Source organism: Prinia subflava (genome assembly GCF_021018805.1).
Source record: "Prinia subflava isolate CZ2003 ecotype Zambia chromosome W unlocalized genomic scaffold, Cam_Psub_1.2 scaffold_32_NEW, whole genome shotgun sequence".
Classification (NCBI taxonomy): domain Eukaryota; kingdom Metazoa; phylum Chordata; class Aves; order Passeriformes; family Cisticolidae; genus Prinia; species Prinia subflava.
This window is the reverse complement of record NW_026960609.1, coordinates 573,432-597,764: the sequence shown is the minus strand read 5'-3', so window position 1 is coordinate 597,764 and position 24,333 is coordinate 573,432. Positions and strand designations below refer to the sequence as shown.

General features: G+C 39.8%; 1 pseudogene; it reads left to right on the top strand.

The window, feature by feature from the left end:
• The window catches only part of LOC134565044 (B-cell scaffold protein with ankyrin repeats-like), a 198,661-nt pseudogene extending 179,710 nt beyond the window's left edge, over positions 1-18,951 (top strand).
• Positions 18,952-24,333: the final 5,382 nt, after the last annotated feature.

The following is a 24,333-nucleotide window of genomic DNA, read 5'->3' as shown; positions in this document are numbered from 1 at the left end:
ACTTGTAGTTTTAAAACCAGTATCTTAGCCAGTATGCATGTTAATAGTACATACTATAATTAATACATCCCATTCACAAATATATCCCACTTACAAAGGTTGTTTAGCTCCTCTGAACCCATAAAGAGGTAATTCTTTAAATAGCAGCCAAAGGATTGAAAACACCGGTAGTGACCACAGCTGAATTTAGCAGCTACACATATGTACAGGCACTAAATTACAGCACAAGGGAAACAAGAGTCAGTACAGGAATTCCAGGCAGGTCCACTGTTTTTGCAGGAAAGATGGGTAATCATGCCAAGGAAGTTAAAAGTATTTATGGGAACACCAGCCTCAGTGACAGCTTTTAACTCTTAGCAGTTTGTGGATGTTTTAAGGCAAATCAAAACAAACTCAAGTATCGGGGATACCATTTAATGCTGTAAAATCAATGCCTTTTAATGCTGTAAAAGGCAAAAACTGCAGAAAAGCAAGTTCTGAGTAGTTGTACTACAAAATATATGAAGTATAGGGAATATAGAGAGACATGGAAGTTTTTGGAGGGGGGAGGGTTGGATAGTCTTAGCATAGACTGTAAGAGGTCATACATTTTACCTACGTTGTAAAGGGCTTTTCAATTTCTTTTTCACCTTGGCTTAGAGTAGATCTGTAAAGCCCTCAAAACCCAGTGGGATATTGAAGAGGTAGGAAACACAAAATCCAACATTTCCTCAATTAAGTTTCAATTCTTAAGTCATTTTTGCAACAGGTAACAAACAGCTTGACTTTCCAGAATGCCAAGGGCCACAGGTACTACTTACTTGGCTTAACCATGAGTTGCATGTTAGTTGCAGTTAGTTACATGTTGGTGTAACTCTTGTGAGAGCAACTGGGGCACCCAGTATTTCTGCAAAATAAATCCATTTATTTTGTGCCTAATAACTAAGCATCTACATTTGATAATCTCATGTGAAATCATGAGGAGGCCCTGAAGTTGGAATTATTCCTTTGGGGCATGCTCTCTACTGAGTTAGATGATCAGAAGCCTCTGAAAATGAGAGTGCTTTAGTTTAGCAGTGAAATGAGGTCTCTGAGCTACTTTAGGAAACTCTAAAGCTTTAAGATAAGTCGTAATCTTCTCTCTTTGCCCTGTATATGCAACACAATTCCTTCCTTTCTCAGAGAGGAATTTTGTGATGGACAGGAGTAAAAGAGAACAGGGTGATGGACTAACAACCATGTGCTGTGGAGAAGACCAAGGTACCTGCGAGGAGGACAATGAGGAGGAGCACCCCTACACCTGAGCCACTGGATGAACTTGTGTACGACCTCATCCTGGGGCAGGAGAACCAGGAGGAGGAGAAAAAGAAGCACTGCAGGTCCTTTATCATGAACAGGCCGCCAGCGCCTGCGCCCCGGCCCATGTGTTCGCTGGTCAGAGAGGAGAACACTCTCTACATAGCACAAGGTTACTGCTGCTGCCATGACACTATTTTCTGGGAGAATGTAGACTCTTCTCTTGGTCTCTGAACAGTAGCACTTTCTAAAAGACTAAGATCTCTGTTCAGCTGCCTTCAAACCAACACACTGTTTGTTTCAATCAACCTATTCTCACCCTTCAAATGAGCTGAGAACATATCTGAATAATTTTCAGTTTGCATCAGAGATAGTATCACAGTTTTTATTCAGCTTTTAAAAAATTATGACAATATGATAGAAAATGAAGAACCACTGGGCTAGCTGTGAGTGTATCTGTTAGAGCAATGCAATGTAGAATGTGCTATTTGAAATGCCTTTCTTTCCAGTTTCTTTATCAAAATGGTTTTAGTTAAGGCTGAAATCTCTCTCTTAGATTTTTTTTTCTGATGAGAAGAATTCTCTTTTCTGGGAGAAATGCCTATGTGAGGATTCCTCATTCAAATATCTTTTCTCCAATTTGAGATGCTAGAAATGGGCATCTCTAGGTACAATTGTATTTCTTGAAGGAAAAATTATGTCCTTTTACCACTTCTATGAAAACTGGGATTTTTTTTTTTTTGAGCTATTTCATGGAAATACAAGACCAGAAGAGATTTAAGATATCTTTGTAGTCCAATTCAAACTGAAACCAAATTTGAAAGTAACAAAAGGAATTCAGTGAATATACTGCAGAGATCTCTTTGTAAGTCCCAAAATCCATCCTGTCTGCATCTCCAGCCTCTTCTACAAAAGCCTGCCAATGCATAAATATAGGTGGTAAAAGAATACACTGTCAAAGGACACCATTAGATTGCTTACTTCATGCTGTGCATGTTTTACACTAAAACAGAATTAATACTACCCAAAACATCCTACCAAAAACAGAGTAGCACCTCCTCTTTCATGCCTATCTCAGTCAATGGTTTCTTTTATTCTTCCTAGGTAGCTCTCTTCCTCCAGGCTATGTAACTCCAGGTTAGGGCCAGAATGCATGGGCTAATTCATTCATAATTTAGTTGTTCTTTCTTCAGCATATTCAGGAGGTATGAATCATTACTATGTAATCCAAGAATGGATGGGTATAGGGGGCCTGTTACAGCTACAGAAGTGATGAAATAGCTGCTTTTACTGAGGTTGCTAGAGCAGTGTCTCAAATCTTGGTCCACCATCATCATAGATAGGCCAGTGACTTAGAAACCCTTAGCAGAGATGCTTTATTTGGGAGATTGCTTTTACTGACTTTTATTGCACTGGAGTGTTTCTGTTTTGTTTATTGGCTAAAGCAGATGCTATCAGAGGAACTGCTCTGATGGGGCTGTGGTTCACCATGTATATATATTCATATGTACACACACAAGTTTTTTACCTTTGCTTTCATAAGCGTGTAGTGGTAGACAAATTATTTTCCTGTAGTTCTGTGAAATCAGCCTCTGGCTCATGTTCCTTTGCTTACACAATACATGAGAAAAAAGGGAAACATTTCAAGAAAGATTCAGCTGACCACTCAGGTCTCTGTTTTCCTACCTGTCTTGCTGGTTCCAGACCTAGAATATCTCATTTTTGTCCAGGGATTCCTGAGATAGCTAGTGAAATTTTAGACAGAAGGGATATATCTTCAGCTGAAAGATTTTTTCTTGCTACTTGGATTGGCAATTTTTTCCTCCACATTGGTTAAAAAAAATCCCTTCCCAGTCCAGCAACATCCCAATTTCCAATTTATTATTTTTGACTGCTTATATTTGATTAAAAAAAAAAAAAAAGATTGTTTCATCTGTATGAACCAGAAAACTTCATTCCAGTCCATCATTAAAATCTGCATGTGTCTGCAGCCCTTCCCTTATAATTTAAGCAGTGTAAAATACTCTAGTTATGCATATACACATTTTTCATCCAGCAAATAAATTGATAATGGTTTGGGGGTTTGTTTTCATCTATTATATTAAAAAGAGCATCACAGATATTGCAAAGTCAAATAATCAAAAAGTTAGAAATGAGGTAGTTTTACCCTTTCCCCCTGCCAGAAACATTACAATACAGTAATAAGTAGATAGCCATATGCAGCTATTTATCTCAGATATTTTCTATCATTTCATCTAGTGTTTAAAGTGAGTGAGCATAAAAAGCTTCAGTGTTTTTCATTCTCATTTTGTTTAAAATATAATTCATGCCTGCTCCTAGGCCCCATGGGTTGTTTCAGACCCTCCTGTTATAAACCCTTTGATTCTGCATCCACTGAGTTTTGGGATGCCCAGTATGAAGTAACTAAGATTCTTGAGGTGAACAGCATTACATAACACTGCTCATTCAAAGCAGAGACACCACTGATTTCAGTGGCCACTATGAGTTCTCAGAACTTCAAATTAATTCCTTACTGTGTCTAGTCAGTACTCTGATGCCAGGCATTACAAGTTAGATTGCTTGTCTGACCTTTGGCCAGGGCTTTGTTGGAAAGAGAAGTCCTGTCCTGCAGAGCAACTTTTAGTTACTTAACTGAGCCATCCTTCCCTCCTCTGTATTCACTTTCTATTTGCTAAATACCTTTTAATTTATAAAACAAATTATTTAATATCCCTGTGAGAAACAGATTGTCTTCACTGCACAGTTCTGGTTGATTTTCAGAACTGTTCCCTTCTGGCATTCAGTAAGACACAGGTCCTGTGGAAAAACAGAATGGAGTATGATGCACAGAGGGGGGCTGTGTTAAGGCTACACACTTGTCACAAATGTAGTCCTGTCCTGGGGTGTCCTGTTTCCTTCCGAACCCGGTGGTGGGGGAGGGAGTTGTGGAGATTTTCCCCTAATTTGTCCTAAACCAGGACAACTCCCCATGTACTTTGGGAGTTCATGGAAAGCTTCATGCCCCAAGGATTGCAGAGGCTGGTGTGATAGTGCCATACAGAGATGCAAGAGGAGGATTTTTTTTCTTGCCCTTTATGTACCATAGATGGGCTCATTTATTTGGGGGGGAAGTAAGCATTGCATAGCAGAAATGCCTTTTGCCTCCTGGATTGCATGCAAGTGACTCTTTTAAATTAATTTTTTATATCCATCTGGAGAAATCAAATGGCTGAATTTCCATGAGTACTTCCACCACATATTGAATGAAGGCCATGACATTACAACACAGCATCTTCTCCTTTAAGCAAAAGTGGTGGTGCTTCCATGAGAATAGCAACAAAGAAGAAAGCAAATCATTTTCTTTGTAATAGGCAGCTTTCAAATACATGGAATATCAAGTTTACACTGGACAGAAAGCCTGCTTCCTGTAGATTACTCCACTTGGTGTTCTGCAGAACAGGATAGGGAAACTGTTGATCTATAGAAAGCAAACATGGGTCTTGACAAGTGTCACTTTCAGAGCAAGATCTACACTTCAAAATTTAGGCAGTAAACACTCAGTGATGCAAGTTGTCATAACTGAACTACCACAATTTACAGTTTGAGCATCTGCCTTGAATTTGCTGACACATAAATTCTGAGGAACATGGGGAAGCTGAAAGATTTAAAACATAACTGTTCTAATAGCTTTTACTCAGTTTCATTTACTATACTTTCAAATTTTAATGAACATTCAAACTGCTGTATTGAACACTGGTAAACAGACTGCATTATTAACAGAGAGTACATTTGTTCTTCAATTTAGACCACTGCAAGAATTTTATCTTGTGTATGAAAGGCTCATCAACCAGTGGAGCTGCAAATTGGTGCCAAGTAGCTTGTTGCCCAGATGGTGTGCACTCTTACTGGGCTCCCTTACCATTCCTTAGGTGCTTAGTATTCCTCTGAAGGTTATTTCAGTGTTTTGTTCAATTGTCTGCTGCCAAAACAACTGTTAAATAAACATCTGAAGATGTTGTGTTTTCAGTTTAGAGTGAAATTTTATTGTTCACTATTGATGCCATGTTTGATTGAGCTGGAAACCAAAGTCCTCAGTGTAGTTGCAGGACAGATGCATGAGTTTTTGCAATGCCCCTGCCATTTCTGAAGCCTGACCTACTAGGACTCCCTCAGGGTTAAGGATTACATTACTGTCCTGGTTTAATCATTTACCTCTCATCACAGACCACTAGTATGAAAGGGTTTCTCTACAGCAAGGATACCTGCCCTATAACAGCATAAATTTCCTATGCTATACCCTTTATTTCTTTGCAAATCTCTCAGAAATCCTTGAAGGAATCTATTTCCCTTCTATGAACTGAAAACATTTTGCTATTTAAAGACAGCTGTTTGTGGGACCTCATCCTAGGGTTAAAAATTAGAACTGTAAAAATATATTTTCCATTTACTGTTCCAGTGGAGAATAACATTCTCATTGCTCATCAAAATCACAGGGTATGCAGAAGTAGCATCCAGTGGATATTTTTAGGGAAGCAGAATATCTCACATACAGAACAGACAGCATAAACCCACTGAAGTGAATAAATAAAATCCAGAAAAGAACTGTTAGTGTCTTGGAAACTTATCAGGCTGATTATTGGGAAATACAGTGATCGCATCCTGAGTCAGTAATTCTTATTATGCCAATTGTTTAGATGCTCTAAAGCAGGGGTTTCCAAAGTGAAGCCTCAGAGGCCATGCAAATTGTAAAACATTTATGTCCCACAGACGGATTTTGTAGTACTCTCCTACAGTGAGTATAAAGTACTGCACTGCACAAGAATTTCATTATGTATTACTAACTTAAGGGTGTTTTTCCATGAATGAAATACTAGGAAACACTGTTTGGCTGACAGACTGTTTTTACAGACCTGGTTGGGAGTGGTACACCAGCTTCACCCACTGTCTTCATTCAATCAGATTTTTTGCTATCTGAACTTTGGTAGATTGAAATAAGTACTGAATAAGGAGCACAGAGAAAAAAATATTTATGGGATGCTGTCTGGTTGCAAACCAAACTGTTCCAAATAGCATATTTGTAGTAAAAACATGTATAGAGTCTTTCCCTTTTTGCTTTTCTCTACTCAAGAAAAATGGGACTAAAGAAGTACATTCAAGTTTTGCATGCTGGAGCAAATACTCTTGAGTATGTCACTAGAGTCCTTCCAACTTCCACGATCCACTAAGTAAAAATTCTGACAAGAGCAGAGGTGTGAGAGTTGTTTTCATTGTGTGTGGTACTGTGATACACAGTACACTGACACCACCCTCTGAGCAGCACCTTAAACTAACCACTGGTGCCTCACTCACTCTTTACCTCTTCTGTAAGAAGGGGGTTCTGGTATTATTTTTATTATCTTGCTTCAGTGCAGGGGAGTCATCTCTGTAAAGTCTCCTGAGGTTCCTCTGTGACCACTGTTGCTGGGATTCTAACAGATTTGAGCTCATATTTGTCAGACTCAGAATCTCACTGAAAATTGTGATGGGAATTGCTGGTGTTTATTTTTGGATTAATACTTTCACATCGTCATTACACTGTAATTCCTTTTCATTTTGCTTTTGGTCTGATAAAATGGAGTGGTTCATTCTCAGCCAACTAAATAGCTGTGGAAGGAAAAGGCTGGCAATGGCCTGTGTAAGTTGGGATGAGTGGATGTGATGCTGTCACTGAAAAGTCCCGGCAACGTAAGGAAGCAACGTGGCAGGTTGGTATTTCTGCAGGTGCACTTGGCATCACTTAGTCTTTATTCTGATGAAATTACTGTTGTGTGTTCTCAAACAAGTCTTGAATGTCAGGCTGCCCGTTTAGGCCTGATCAGCATTCCTGTACCAGTGTAAATGTGGTCACTTGTTTTCCTGCACTGATACGCTTCAAACTTCTCTGTCCTTTTCCCTTTGCCTTGTCATGGTGCAGGTGTACCCAGACACTGGATGCTGCCCTCAAAGGACAGCTTCTCGGATTTGAGCCTTTGTGACCTTGCACCACACAGCTATCCCTTCTCCACAATCTAACTCTTCCTGTGTTTTGATTTCCTGTGTTTCTTAATTATGTTGTGAAGCAATTTTTGAAATGTCATAGTGTATCTGTGACTCCTTAACATTACAGCTTTGTCTTAGAACTTCAATTAGTTCTGAAAATCAAATTCTTGTTCCTTTTGTCAACCTGCAGCTATTGTAAAAACTTTAGTTCTCTTTTTCTAGGCCCTTCATATTCACCACAGTTTCTTGCAGTTTATTACTGTAAAATGGTCTTCTTAGGTCAGAATTATACACAAAAGACTTAGATTTCAAATGTTTCTAACCCTCTTGTGTTGCTAACCATGAAAATATTAACCAAATTTCAAGCCTCATAGCATTATTTACCTGCATGTGCAGACAGCCTAAAACATCTTTAGTTGGTCTGAGATAAAACAGGCAATTCAGAGTTCCTTGGATTCCACTCACTTTCCAAGACTTATGTTAGGGATTTTCCCAGAGTTCTGCATATTTGCCACAAAAGTGTTTTGTCACACTTTTTAAATGTGGTTTTCTGGTTTCATGTCCTATTAGAAAATACTGCAGTGGTTTCATTCTCTCTGAGTTTGCTTTGCTGGAAGATTATTTAGGTTACATTACATTCCTAAAGAGAGATCTTACTGTGTATGACATGAAAATGTATTTAGGGCTTGCAAAGAACTTCATCTGTATCCTGTAGCAGCTGAAGAGAGGAGAGGGAATGAAGTGGAATTACTTATTAGTTCTCTCAGCCTCCTTTAATTCCAAGAAACTGCAAAAGAAGTTTGTTGTAGACAAAAATTAAATGGCATATACAGGGTGAGTACATTTAATATGTAGATTTTGACCTACGAGCATCTATGGGTACTTTAGCCAGTCACAACATTAAAAATCCAAAAGGATTTTCTTTCTGATCCTACAGATGTTTTTGAAGGGTGCAAAAAGTAAGTATGTATGAAGTACTAGAACATTTTAATCAGATTATCTGTGCCAGAGAGGCCCAGAAAATAAAAAAATATATATCCTTACTAGAAGGACTGTGACATTTTGACACTTTAAAAATTTTTAGTATTAATATTGCTTTACTGAAGGAATATTTACTTTATCTTCCGTAAAAAAATAATAGAATGTAGCCCTGTGCAAGATTACCTATTTCTTTTATTTCACTGCTGTGTTCAAGTAGTTCATAAGTAATTGGAATGTGGTAATGAAAGGGTGAATTGCCAGAGTTCTCCCTAAACCTATGGCAGTTGTATGCTGGAGTGTTCCTGCCTTTCCAGGCATTCCAGAAACAGGCGTTTGTTTTCACTAACCTCACCCACCCTGAATACTTGCTGCCAACTAAAATCATTTCAGCAAGATGTGGCACATAAAGTGGTTTTAACAATTTTACTTTTCACTAGATGAGTAATTCCATTTCTGATTATTCCAACACTGCAAAACTCAGCAGAAATTTCAAAGCCTATCAATTAAAGTGCTTTCCAATCAGGCATATTGTTGAGAATGTCCCTTTTCCTCCTTATGCAGTAAAACTCAGGCTGCCTGCATTACCTCTGTGCTCTAATTACTTTAATTTCATCTTTAAAAGGAGAATACTATTTCAAGTAGAGAACACTGCAACCATACTTAGTAGAATACTTTGATAATTACAAAGAAAAGTATTTAAAAAGTTAAAATCTATCAGTGTTTGGCTGAGCTAGGGACATAACAGTGTGCCTGCTCTGCTGCTTGAGCAGACCTCCCTTGGCCTGGGCCTTGGTCCTCAGGAAAATATTTGCTCCATTGAACTGGCACATTTGCTGCACTGCAGTGATGACAGAAGATTACTTAATTGGCAGGAATTATTCTAGGTTCTAGATTGTCAGTTTGTTTAGCAAAAATCAGAACTGAGACTTGAGAGAAAGCTACTGCCACACAGGCTAAGTCAGAAACTGAGCAATTCCCACCTTCTGGGTGTTACATATGCTGCCAGCAAAAGTTTGAGTGTAGCATTTCAGGGTGTATCCATGCTGGCTGTACTCTGGGCACTTCATAGGAGTAGGAATGATGGGCTACTCTAACAGAGGGATTCTGCTTTGCTGTTTCTAGTGCTTGAATAAAGTAGACGCAAATATGCACACAGACTTTCTTCAGCAGTGTCACTATTCTCACCTGGTAATATTGGGGGGGTTTCTGCCTTAGTTTTCCCCATAAAATAAGGAACAAGCTACAGTGTCTGTACCATGTGAAGAACTCCGAGACCCTGCTGTTTCTTCTAAACAGGTAATATGCTAGTGTGATAAATCCTTTTCATTTTCTTCAAAGCTTCTTGTAATGGTTTCTCTAACATCGATAATCCTGCTATTCTGTGCAACAGAACAATTTTTCAAGTAATTAACATTAGACTGACAAGTGAGTTGAAAAATACTCCTAGACTAGAACAAAAAAAGTATTCCAGCCTGCTTTTATGAGTGTCCTTCCTTTGTTGAAAATGTGATGATTTTTATTGCCATTTTTCAACTTCCTTATATTCTTAATTTTGTTGCAGTGTTTCAGCAAAAGGCCTGTTTGGTGACCAGAGATCACAGCAGGACATACTGTGAGGCCAGGAATCCCGGTACAGAATTTAATTTATCTCTTTAACTGCCTTGATATTTTTCAGTAGAACTAGTAGAGTTTTTCTGTGACTTGATTTTGGGTGATTTAACATCTGTTTTACCACCTACGATTTATATCCTTAATAGTATTGCAGCATTAAGAGATTAGATTAAAGAAAGAAGAATAAAAGTTATAGTCTTGTAGGAAAGATTTGTAGAGTCAGAGTTACTTTACACTTTCCTGTTTCCCTTCATGATTGTGATTAAAGCCAAGAAAAGGAAGGACAGGAGGGCTCACCCGTGCAGTAATTCCAGCCATGGAAAGACAGAAGTGGGGGGAACAAGAGTTCTCTCCTGGGTACCCCAAGATGCATGCAAAATTAGTTACTTGTGGCAGTCCAGTTGTTATTTGAGCTGTAGCACATTACAGTGTTGCTACTATAAATTCCATTAATGGTACCCCTTTGAACAATCCTTCCTTGCTTGAAATGAAGATTGTGGTGCCTGATGTAACAGAAAAACTGACCCACATCATATTGATGGTTTAAACTTTTGTCCTGGCCACACTACACATGCAGTGAAACATGTGCAAAAGCCTCACAGAGGGCTCAGAACCCGTGTTCCATGACTGCTCATGTTTTCTGGATCAGCCATTCCAGTATCAGTATCCTGGGGAGAAGCAGTGCTACACTTCCCTGGACCAAGCTGTGAATCTGATAATGCACATCTCCCTTCAGCTGTGCACTGTATCATAATCTCCAAGAACACTGGGATGCAGTGTTTCCTTGTTGCTGCAATCTATTTAATAAGGTATTTCCTTCCCTTGGAGGAAGGCAATCTTGTGAAATTTCCAGACCAAATTTCATCCACAACTTTTGAGATATGTAATGTATGGCGTTGAAGATGAAAGGGATAAAAAGGCACTGTGGATATTTTATATAGCAACCATTTCCTTTAAAATGTCAGTACTGTAACTGTAGTGCTAGAAGGAAATTCTTTTATGAACCAACACTAATGGAGAATCCATGGACCAGGGCAGTAGTAATGAAGGAAATTATTGGGATGCTGCTCTGCTGCCCAAGAGTAATGGCAATATCCTCACTGATTTGTTCCATTTCTCACTTTGTACATTTTGTTGTAGAAGCACACAGAGGCCACACTGAGACAATAACTTACAGCACTGTGGTACACAAGATCCCTCCTGAACAGGAAGAACTAATCCACTTGCAGGAACAGGTGAAAAAGGGGGCAATTTCTGTGGATGAAGCCCTTGACAGATTTAAAAAGTGGCAGAACAAAAAGCAGAGACTACCATCCACTCAACAGGTATGAGTGTAAAATTTGTTCATTGATAGGAATCTTGATCAGATGTTCTAAAAGCAAGTTCATGTGTTTTGGCTCCTGCATGTGAGGTCAAAAGTAATAATCATGATTTATATGAAAATCAGCTCCCAAGGAGCTTGCTGGCTATGGTTCTGAATCTTCTAGATACCTCACAGGGTTATTGTTTCCCTGAGATTCTCCTTGGGGTTGCTGGTCCCCAAGGTAATAAGGGGTCCCCCAAGGTTGCTGTTCCCTGGGAGTTTCCTCTGGGTTGCTGTTCCCAGAGGTAATAAGGTTTTCAGTCTTCTCTTTGCCCTAAGTGTTACACACCAGAGGTAGAGACGACAAGCTGAGTCCGCCAGTGCACATTTCCAAGGTTGTTTATTCTTCATTATCTCAGTCCTTTTTCAGCTCTGCCAGGCCTCCCTGGCAGGGTATCTTATCTTAGTTCTTTCTCAGCTCTGCAAGGCATCTTCAGCAGAGCAGGACACGCGGCAGACTGGGCAGATCAGAGAGCCCCGCACCTTATGTACAGTACCCCTGACCCAACCACTGTCCGAGACGTATTTTTTATTTACAAAATTTTACCAATACCTACTACCTTTACTAACATGTCAGTTCTACTCTAAGCCAATCTCTAAAACCCAACTCAGCACAAGATGGGGGACGAGAACAAGAACAAGGAGGACAGGGGCCACTCCCCAATTCCTCCATCTTGTCTCTTCAGCCCCATGTGCTAAGAATCCTAATTTCTATATTTATATTCTATAATAAACCATCCACTACTTATTTCAAATTCTTAGGATTTGTGATTCTTCCTGCATGTGAGTATTCACTCCCATGAACAGGAATCAGAGTCAGTGTCCTCCTGGGATCTGTGTGGGTCTAACTGACCCCCCTGTACAGATCCCAGACCCCCCTGTCTGGTCTCCAAACCCTCCAGGGTGGCCAGAGGGATGTTCTAGACTCCAACAGATACCCGTTTCCACTGTTGTTTGAGAGGTTTTCTGAGTTTGGTTAAAATACAGAGTTAAATATGCTGGTCTCCTAAGACTTGTGTTTTAAACTGTTGGGTGACATGCATCTTTCATGAAGCCATAAACCTTATGTGGCCGAACAAACCAAATGTGCTATTGAGCAGTGTCAGCTAACAGAAACATGACTATATCAAACATACATTTATTCTAGCAATTAAAATATATTAACTTACATCAGGCTTCATGCCTGTGTGAAAGGGTGAAATAAATCCTCCTTTAGCCCCTCCGAGGTTCCAGTGCTAGATCAGGCCTTAGAAGGCTTTGGAGGAATATTTCATGGACAGGACAAAGGACTCCAAAAGAGTCTCTGACCCCCAGCTGCAGTTAAGATGTTTATTCCAGGTGGTGTCCGGAGGGAAAGAGGGCATGTACAGAGGAAGAGGGTCTTTTCTTAGCTCCTGCCAGGGAGGGGCAGTTTGGGACACAGCCAATAGGGTCAGAAAGGGGAGGAAGGGTTAAACTACATGGTTACAAGCTCTAGGGGTCCCGGGGAGGGAGGGGAGAAACCATTCTCACAGGGGAATGTAACAAAAGAGTTGTATATACTTTGTGAAATCCCCCATTGTTGGCAACGCTCTACAGCTCCTTTGTATTCAATGTATGGAGTAAGTTGATATTGTAATAAGTTAGCCGAGACTCCATTTTCTTCATGCGCGAAAAGCCAATTCTTTATTCACATAACTTATTTTAAACAGTTTTCACAGACCTCATGTGCAACACCTATTGGCTGGTAGTTTTCTTACTATTTTTTGGTCAGAAGGTGATTTGTGTGTACGTGCTAAGATTCAGGTTGTTTACATTTTTCCTTCTCACAGAACAGATCTTATTGTTTACACAGATGCACTTATTTTTCAACCCAAGAATAGGTGGTTGTTTTCACATGGGAACCTGCAAATTGCTCAACTGCACTTAGAAGAGATGACAGGCTAGCTATTAATTGAATAGAGCAGGCCTGATTTTATGAGGCCTTTCTTTTTTAATTCTTCTACCTGTCACAACAAATTGAGGTGCACAAAAACAGAATTTACAAAAGCCCACATACTGAGTCACTGAAAGAAGTGCAGGAAAGCTGCACGTCATGGAGAGGAGGTTTGTTAATTACTTCTAAAAAGACCCATGGAAGAAGACGTTATGCCCTCATTTTATATGAGGTCATGCATTAACAAAAATAATTTCTTGTTGTCATTTAGTAGAAAGAGGAAAAGAAAAGCTAGTCTGTTGCTTTGCAGAGTGAAGAGCTATCAGATACTGCCAGCAAGGAGGGTGCTCTTTGTGTTTGCATCTACTTGAAAGTCTGAGCTTTGTCGTCACAGTGGAACACTTAGAAGCAAAAGTGCAAGGTCCTGGAACATTTGGGGGGCCAATTCCCAAGCTGGGCACCAGCAGCACAGAACCAGGATGCCACCTTCCAAATCCATCTGCAGGCAAGCGTGTGGATGAAGTGCTGGTATTGCTCTCAGTCAGGGGCATTTCTTGTGGAGGAAGATCTTATCTAATCTGTGCCATGATAGCAGCACCAAGTTATAAGTTTTTGGGGGCTTTTTTGGTGAACTATAAGATGCCCATATTTCAAGGAAGATTTACTTGGCCTGTTTTCAGTGCTTCAGGGAAAAAGCTACTTTGTAGTGGTGGTTTTTACCCTGCATTGCATATGTGACTGGTTTTCTTCCATAGAAAAGTCTTTTCTTCTTACTCCTCTATAAACATGATGAACTGACTTCATGCTGCCACTGCAGTTTTTGTCCTTCACTTGGATTTCTGAGGAAAAATCGCTTTTCAAAAAACAAAACAAAACAAAACAAACAAACCCCAAACAAACAGAAAAGAACACCCAAGCCTCTGTAATCTAATGCCAGAATCATTTTAACTTACTGCTGGCAGGGATAACTCCACAAGAGTCTTAGGTAAAAATGCTAAAATTAGCATCATAAACATTTTTCAGTCTTTTAAAATTATTTTCCAGGAGAGAGATACTTGGTGTTCAGAAATCTAAAGAATTCAGGTTTTTATAGTGTCTTACTATTTCTACAGTAAATGTCCATTACTGATTTCTGCTGTTGGTTTTATGCTTGTTTTTTTACTTAAAGGAAAAAGTGTATCACCTTAGAGACATCGCTATCAGAAACAGACAAGAAAATGAAAACCTGAATGGTAAGTTGCTCTTTTTCTGCCTGTAAGGACTCTGCAGCCTTGAACTATAAGTGTAGAGCAGAGGTCTGATCCAATCCCTTTTGGATCGGGCATTGAATTTGTAATGAACATGTTCTGTATCTGACCACATTTAATTTAGAATAATCAGGCCTTCAGCAGTGTCAAGATTTCATCCCAAAGATGAACTCACTGGAGTTAATGGGGTAGAAATATTACCAAGTCTCTATGGCTCAGCTTTTCTGTAGCTTATTTCCTACTGCATCATCAGAATTTGGGTAAAAGTCTTCTTTAGAACAATTTGCTTGATGACTTCAATATTTTATTTGTAAATCAGCCATCAGTTTGCAAATTCTTGATGAACTTTCTACTGCTACAACAGTTTTTGTGGTCATTATTTAAAACTGTATCATTGGTGATTTAAGATGCTTTTTTCCCTTTTGGGGGAAAAAAAGGATTTTTGGAGTTGTTCTGTGCGGGGCCAGGAGCTGGACTCTATGAGGACTGCAGGTGCCTTCCAACTGAGAATATTCTATGATTCTTTGTGATTGAATGTCATCTACAATAGTATAAAGCATCTGCTTTTCCCGCAAATGGTTTTCTCTTGTTACAAGAAGAATCTATTAGATGGTATTGGGTTTAGGCCTTGGATTTCTGTAAACTTCAGTACATATACTGAAAGGAAAATCAGTGGTTTTTTCACATTGGACTTAGTACCATTTGTATATCTCTATTTAAAATTATCACCTAAATGTGTTATTTCCTTACTGCAGGAGAGAAAAATAATGCACAGTACTGCTTTCATTATTCTCTTAGACAGTGTTGTATTTACGTGAACATGTGAGGTACTGTAATTAATTAAGGGAAATTCCTGCTGGCCCAGTAGCAGCTTTGCAGTCCAGATATTTCAGCTTTAATATTCTCTGTGGCTGGCAAGGAGGCAATGTCCTGAGAAAAAGACTTCACAAGGTGCTCAGAGCCTGAGGGCTTGGGATCACTGCAACTCATGAGAACATGAGGGTGACTCTTGGACGTGACTCTTGGAAAGTATTTGTCTATAGGGTTTCATTTTAAGGCCACAGCAGCAGTCCTGCCTCTGTAGCTGTCTTCCTTCTCCAGAGTTCATTATTGAATCATACCAGCAGAAATGTAGTATCAACAGCAGAATTGTTAATTTTGTGAAATTATCCAGTAACTCAGATAATGATTGCTATATTCCCTTCTGATCCTAACCTCACTGTCCTCTGTTACACTGTCATATATCCTGTGATGCATATAAATCAGCAGCTTTGCACTGCAGAAATACAGGGGGAAGAATCATTATGGTCTGCGTCCAACAAGAGAAATCAAATATTTCAATGCTTGAAAAAAGGACTCTAGAACTCCTCTAAAACTGAAAGCATATCAATGGCAAGAGTAAACAAGGATCACAGAAGGAGGACCTCTGTGTCCAGATATAAATTGCCTGAAACAAAAATGACAATCACTTTCTCTTCTCCTTTGAAATTCCTAAGGAAAGCAGACCAGAGAGCATTCATTTGAGAAACATTTTGTTTCACATGCCATTTAGTAAAGTGGTATGTGTGAATGTCAGCAGGCCTCAGATTTATTCAAAGAATGCTAGTTTTTACATGTCTATACAGACTCTCCCTGCTGTACCTTTAAAAGCATGGGCCTCCCTCTCTAGACTCCATGTTTGAAATCAGGATTTGGATAGTCTTTTTCATTGTCAGTTTTTGAAGTCTTGATTGAGGATTTAAAGAGATCACATCTGAAGTCTGTTAGAAAAGGAATTCAATTTTATTTCAAAGAGAAAGGAAAATATCTCCTAGAAATTAGTAAGGGACATAATTTTTAGTTTCTTGGTAAGTTTGACCTTGCTTCCACTGTAATAAAGTTATTAATGAGAGTGGCACTCATTTCAGTCTTCCATTATAACAACTGATGCTTTCTCAAAGTTCATGTCTCATTTTGTAACAGTTTAATATAGGACTGAATAATACCCTAAAAAAAAAAAAAATCAACTGCAAAGCAAAAGGTTCTGACATTCTTGGAGTGAAATATCTACAAAACCCTGTTTTAAGAACAACTAAATAAAGCCTAGGCATGAAGAATGTTCATTTGTAGAAAGTACAGGCAGGGACAATGCTTTAGCTCAATACTGGTCTGACACACATCTGGTCTGATGTGTAGACATTGATAGTATTTTTTTTTCCAAGATGTTAGCCAACAGACCAAAAACAACAAAAACAAATACCTTAAATAAAATTTCAGGGAAATGCATACAGGATCTGTGGACAAAAGCTGCACTTTTAAATCTGAATAGCCCAGATTTTTCAGGGTGCACCATCAAAGTACTGAACTAGAAGTAGCCTATTGCCCACAGGAAACTTTACCTTTGAGCAAGGCTCCTTAAGCTTAGGTAAGACTAGAAAGTCTTGGATTTGTGCATGTCCACTAATAGAACAAATGGCAGCAGCTGAGACAATATTTAGGCAAGGATTACTAGACAAGTTTCCTTTAAAGTCCTAAAAAACAACACAGCTTTCACATGCATCCTGCAACAGGCCGTCTCTACAGGTTAATAGATCTCAAAGGTTTAAAAATATTTTAAAGATTTATACAAAGTTGTTTATTACATAAATGCATATGTCTGAAGGCAAAAGAGTTCTAAATGAGCGGTCTTACAATTGGTTATGAGCATAAAGTCTTAGAAAAATGAAACACCAGAATAAACAGCAGTTTTAACACATAATTTAACACAACATTCTAGCCTCAGGGTAAAGCAACCTCCAGCTCCTGTCTCCAAGCAGCGTTCTCGGCAACAGGGCCGTGGTGGCAGGAAGGGGTCCTGAAATCTCGAACTCCAAGCGGAGTTCCCGGCCGCAGGGTCGCAGTGGCAGGAAGGGGTCCCAGGGTCCCAAACCTCAGCAGAGTTCCGGCGGCAAGCACTGCAAAGGGAGACGGGGAGGACCTCGGGGCCCTGATCCTAAGTGACAAAGACTGCAATAGATAGTACTTTTAGAATCCTGTTTTGGCTCCCTGGCAGGGCTTTTCTCTCAGGCTGCGGAAGGTGGAGGTTGGATCAATAGATTGGACAGATCGATGCTTCCACCTTCCAACCCAGAGGCTTTTTATCCATATGTTACCAATGCATATTCATACCTTTATTTACTCACAACTTAATCTAGGTCCAATTCTCAAAGTTCATAAAACTACGAAAAACTACGAAAAGCGGTATCAAAAACTTACGCATATAGCATATCATATAGCATATCTATTAACGCAAAAACTCTACTAACGTAAAAATTCTATCTTCTTGTGCATAAAAACTCTATTTTATTGTGCGTAAAAATCTTTATCTTAATTGCGTAAAATTTATATCTAAAGTTGTGAGCAGTACTCTACTATATTTTTGTTATGTCTAAACTATATCACTAGACTTGAAGCTCTGAACTTTTACACTAGCAATCAGGCACTTAGAGTATGTTTTCTTAAAGTTAAAGCTTAAATCTCTACTTTATGTATGCGTGGCTTTATATATTCTAATTTCTCTAAAGGCTTTAATTCAACCATTGTACTTTTCTTTCTCTGTGGAGAATCCATGGAAACATGGACTCCAACATCATTCCACGCCCTTACTTCCTAGCACACAGGAATATTTAAAAAACTGTGTGATGCCTACCTACATCCCTGGGCATTTGAATTACCTATGTGAATCTCATTTAGCCATTTCTGAACATGGAATTTCAAAATCTGCCTACTATTGCAGTTATATTATGGCACCTTGTATGTCACATCCCACAGGTTTAGTCATCTAGCCCCTAAAAATATACAAGCTTGCAGAAACTACATAAGATGGTTTGAGTTGCTTGTAGTTAGCTATTCTCTCATAGCTAATCTCTGTAGAACCCTGAACTTGTTTGTTAGGGAGGTGTTGTAGTTTAAATTTTGGGGGGTCCCCGGGGAGTGCTCCCCAGGAGACCCCCGGGTCTTAGGGTCGTGGGTGTTCCCGTGTTGGCAGGCAAAGAGACTTTAGACGGCTGCTGAGGTGCTGATGAGATGAGGGTTTTATTCAGTCTCACTCCAGGCAGGGAGCATGATCTTGCAGGAGAGAGGGAAGGGAAGGGGAGAGGGGGAAGGGGGGAGAGGGAAGGAGAGTGTCCGAAGACCTCCAGGGGGAAGAGGGACAAAGAGACTGAGCCTTCTGCCTTTGCACTCTTAACACAGAGGTTCAAAGTGGGCGCGGTAACATTCTCCAGCCAATGAGGTTACAGATACACGATACTGCAGGGAGGGTACAGACTTGGGATAAACCATACATTTTCCAGGGGTGAACAAGAGCATACCATTTCCATAAAATGCAATCCCACAGGGAGGGAAGTGCCAGGTCCCTCATCAAAACTGGGCATGACTAATGCTCTGTTCTCCAGGCTTGGCATAGCAGCAAGAACTGAGTATTAGGTGTCCCTGCTTCATTGCTAGGTAATGAGCAAGACAGAGACCACAGAGGACAATCTATAATTCAGCTGGACTTTAGGAGACAAATACTGCATTAAGTAAATGTTAAGCTTGATTTATTATTGTTGATGGTGGCGTTACTACAACTGTTATTATTTCAATGCCAGCAACTTCTATAATGGCTGAAGGTAGGTCTTGGAAAAAATGTTACATGTTTTAGTAGTCCTCCAATGACAAATATACCCATGGGAAAAATGAGCAATTCAGTCTTTGCATCTGTTCAGTCTTGGCCTCCCTGGCAAGACTGGCAAGGTAAGCGGCCTGCTGTGGAAAGGTCAAAGCTTTTTCCACAGGCTACTCAAGTGCAAGCATTTATCTCTAAGCTGTTAAAATCAGTAGGTACTGACACTGAAAATGGCCTTCCTATCAAGAAGGATAACTTTACTAGCTGTTGCTGTTGACATTTTAATACTGACCTGCTCCTGTAAGGTCCTGTAAGTAGCCAGGTGATCCACTGCAGTGAAGATGTTCTCCACAGAATTTCTTCTTCCACATTTTGATTTCTAAATCTATAGATGGCCAGCTTGCTGCCAAAGACTATATCTCTTTCCCATCTTGATCCAAAAAACAACCAGAAGAGCACTATGCACATTCGACAAACTGGCAGGTTATTGATTACATTTGCTATCCAAAATGTCTGGTTTCATTCTCCAGCCCTCATCAGTGCCTTGTTTTCAGTCCAAGTTGCTAACAGATTGCTTATTCATCAGTTGATGTCTCTTCAGCTTGCAGGTTGTATCTAAGTAGAGTTCCCTGAAAACTAAAAAAAACACCCCTTATTTTTGAGCACAATCACCAATTTCTGCTGTCTCTGCTAGGCCAATAGGAAGATGTAAAAAGACAGACCCTAATTTGGGCATTTGGATTCACAGGCACTACAACTTCTTTAGTGTTATAAATATAAGCCAATTTTCATTAATAAAATAATTTTTAATAATTAAAGAAATTACAGAACAAAATTTAGGCAAACCAGCAATTGAAAGTGCAGTGCTGATAACCTGGGATCAGCACTGGGTGAACTGTTGCAGTTTAGATTTAGGAGGGGGTCCCCGGGGAAGGTTCCCCGGGAGCCCCCCGGGTCCTAGGTTCATTGGTATTTGCATGCAGGCAGGCAAGGAGACTCTAGATGGCTGGTGAGGTGCTGATGAATTGAGGATTTATTTGGAGTTCGACCCCGAGAAGGCAGCATGGTCACTAAGGGAGAGGGGGAAGGAGGGGGAGAGAGGGAAGGAGAGAGGGAAGGGGAGAGGGAAGGGGAGAAGAGCAGAGCCTCCAGAGGCCTCCAGGGCAAAGAGAGAGAGAGCCCGCTTCCCTCTGCACTCTTAACAGGCAGATTCAAAGTGGGCACGGACAGATCTTCAGGCCAATGAGGTTACAGATAAATGATACTGCAGGGGAGGTTACAGACTTGGGATAAACCATACACTTTCCAGGGGTGAGCCAGAGCATACCATTTCAATAAAATGCAGTTCCACAGTGAACCTTTGGACACAGCGTCTAGCGCACTGAGTCCCTCTCTTGTTCACAAAAATCAGCCCGTTCCGGGGTCCCCTTAAATACACTTTATTTTGCCCACGGCCCTCAAAGTTCTTTGTTCTATTCTGCTGCCCCGTCTTCTGAATAAGCTTTCTGGGGAAAGATGAATAATAATTTTGGTTATTCAGAGTGTCTGAATAGGGAGTTGAGAGGGTGAATAGAGGTGGGTCCGTTCCGATATTGCTGTTGATATTGCTGCTGAGATTGGTATCTTTCTTGATCGTTAGGCATTTGACAGTTCCCTTGCCTAGAAAGAATCAGTCCACTCTCCTTTCTTGTGGTTAATGGTGGTGCTTCTCGCTTCTCCAGCTCCACCTTGAATTTCCTGGCCTTGGCTTTTGTTCATCCTGAAACGTAATTGCTACAAGCCCGGGCTTGTTCTGTTACATTTATTTTTATATACCTGTAACCTTATAACACAAACAATCCCATTTTATAACTTTATAACACAAATTATCTCATGGTATTTATTACATTTAGTCAACTTAGCAAAGTTGAAATAACATGGGATCCTGAAACACATACAAGCTTTTGTATGTTTGGATAGTGAGGAAGTCGTAAAAAAGCTGCATTTTTTTCCTTCATGGCTTCAACAGTATTTCAGTCAAGACTTTTAATCTTGAAAAGACTTACTTGTTGGTAGTTTATAATAGTGTCCATTGGACTTGTGAAGGAACATCTTTAGCCTAGCTTATTTCCAATTTCTTGAGCTTCACATGATACTCAAAGTTTAAATCTAGAAAATAACAAAAATCAGTTTCCTACTTATTTGTCACCAAGTAAGGTCTTCATGAGGCAAGCTCACAGTCCCACTGCTGACAGGAGTTCACCAAGACAATGAATATCTGTGTATCTCTCACCTCTCCTAATTGCCACCAAGAGAGACCAGCCTTACTGTTGGGAGTAAGATCTGTACAAAATTCACCTCATGTCATTCTCCCACACAACAACAGCTTATTTCTGTGAGTGTCTCTTGCTCCCCTGCTCCCAGGAACATGTGTTGTCTTCATATGTGAAGCAAAACTGATTTATTAAAATATGGATATGATCTAATATGAAAGTGTATGTTTATTACGATGCCCAAGCAGCGCGTGGGATAGCTCCCTAAAACACACCTCAAAAATCACAGGTGATTGCAGGCCTTTTATTTACAAATTATTGAATACAAATTGTGAAAAATATGGGATGTTAATTAGTGTTCTTATGGGTTATGGTATGTTAGAAATTATAAAAACCACTGTATATGGAAATACAGTCTTAAGTTTCAGTCTGCCTTGAAAATTCGCTGAGACGGAAGCAGGCACCACCCTGGAATTTACATTTAGAAAGAAGACAAAAGACTTACAGGAAACCCTGACCTTCTCTTTGGCATCAGAAAAGGACACATTAAGATAAGCTATCAGTCTTCCCCTCCCTGGATGACAGAGCCATCAGAGCACTATCATCAGCTATTGGAGCACCTCATAAAAAGCATCGAAGCACCGTCATCAGAGCACCATCATCGTCTAAATCTCCGGAGAAGAACTCTTTCTATTCATAAACTTTGCTGTCCATTCACTCAGGGAAACTAGAAATTGACACCTTGCAGCAGAGAAGGAGACTCCTTTCAGTTCAGTGGAGATGACTATGAATTCGAATAACTAGCTTGGAAACAAAAGGACTATGAGGAAATTTTTGCCAGAGGCGGAATAAAGTGTATAAAAACTAAGCCCCGAACAAGGCCAATTCGTGAACTCAGGGGGGACGGCAGTTGGCCAGATACTGCGTCCCAGTTCACCATTGACGATTCCTTGGTCAACTGTCAAAGTATCTCCACTGTGGGTGGTTTTGCCAAAATTCTGTAATTCGATCCTTTTTTAATAAACAAAAAATTATAATTTTAATTGGACTACTGTATTGGCATTTATAACAAAATACATATTCATAACCTGGTCACCTCCCATTCCCCGCTTCGTATGGTAATTAGCAAAAAAGCAATTAAGCATGCGTAGTTTGTCCTTTGAAATGGGTTGGTGGTCCTTTTTACGGGGAGGGGTCATGAAAGGAGGAAGGAATATGAGTCTTTCTCATTCTGACCTTTCTACCTTTTCAGTATAGAATGACAAATGAGCTCCTGGTCAGACCCCTAGTTTCCTGTCTTTGTGACTTTTCAATGGATTTCTGAACACAGGAGGTTTGTAATTGTCTTGTGTTCTTGAAGTCTATTTATCAGATTCCCTGTTTCTCATTATAAGCACAGCTAAGCAAACAAAGTTGACAAACAATTAGTTATTCAAATCTGGGATAGCTAACTATTAACTTTTAATTTTAGCTAGGCCTATCTATCTACTTTTAATTAATTCCTGAACTTCTCTGAAATCTTAGATTCTTTAAAGTTTGTGTCTCATTGCACATAAAAATGTCTTATTGTAGGAATGTGTTTTCTGAATTATTCAGCTTTGAAAAATATTTTACACAAGCCTAACTTATTGATTTAAATGATTATTGATATTGATCTTTTTAGTCTACAACAAGGAACCCAACAGACAAGGAGCAGATTCCTAATTACCCAAGGTAAGAGCAGGTATACAGATGCACGCACACACACACAAATGTTGTCATGGAAACAAACACTTGTGGAGGTACTTTCCATCAGAGTGCATTTGTGTAACAGGAGGATGGAAGTGCATCTCAGACAGAGGCTCTGATTTCACAAGATAAACCATTACCATCACACAGTGTGGTTTGTACTAGAGCTTTTTTATCAGCTATCACCTTATTTTTGTTTAATGCAGGGCAGATTACCAAGTAGTGAGGCACTGAGCTCACGTGTGGGTGCAGCTGAAGAGAGTTCCTGCCATTTATTGCCACTAAGGCAGGGTATGCACTTAAAAGCTGTATCAGAGTCCAGTCCTACATCCTGATTTCACAAGCAGTATCAAACATATTGAATAAAGTTGAAAGCCACAGATATAACGAAGTGTCCAGACTAAACACAAAACCAATGGTCATTTCAGTGATGAGAAGCTTAGAGGTGATGATAGTGTTTCCATAAACAGCAGAATTTTCCAATGGTTGCGTTGGGTTTGGGGCATCTAATGACCTCTGTAATAGTTGGGGGTTTAATTATTACTATCTGCTACCTGTGTGCTTCCATTTAAATCTCATTGTATTGCTATTATATTAAGATATTGTTATAGCATTAATATTTTTGTTCTTATTATGTAATATTATTAAGTAATATTTTTTCACAGTAGCAAACTGATGCAATTCATTCCTGAAGACAACTGTAATTTTAAAGGCTTTGTTAGCTAACTTACTGTGATTCAATTTGCCTCTCCAACTTTTCCAACTGAGGGCAGTGCAGTGTGGTACTGTTGGTATTTTTTTGGACCAGTGTTGCCATGAGGTTTTTTCCTGTGTGTCGAGTGTTCGTGCTGAAGGAGGGACGTGCACTTTGTCCCGCTTGTTAATGCAAACACTGGCCATGTTTTGCTAACTCTTTCATTGTTTACATATTTCTAGTTGGGAGGAGAAAGGTGATTGACAGTTAGCTTGACCAGTGTGGATTGGAAGGTGGGGATTCCATCCTCCAATCAATGGACATTATAGGAAATGTATATAAGTGACTTTGTAAATAAACTTCGGGAGTTCCTGCTTCCGACCCTGATCTGCTGGCAACTCAGAAAATGTCTCTGGAGTCCCTCTTTTACTGTCAGGCCCCGCGGTGATAGACCAGAAAATGGATTATCTTCAGAGGAGTCTCTTCTACCACCCTACTGTCATGTAAAGGAGAGGGAAGTTGCTTCTTACAAGAACTGTGTGTCCGTGTGTGATTTCTGCAGCCAACTGCTCACCTGCTCACGGGAGTGCAGTGTCCACACTATAAAACAATAGGTGCTGCT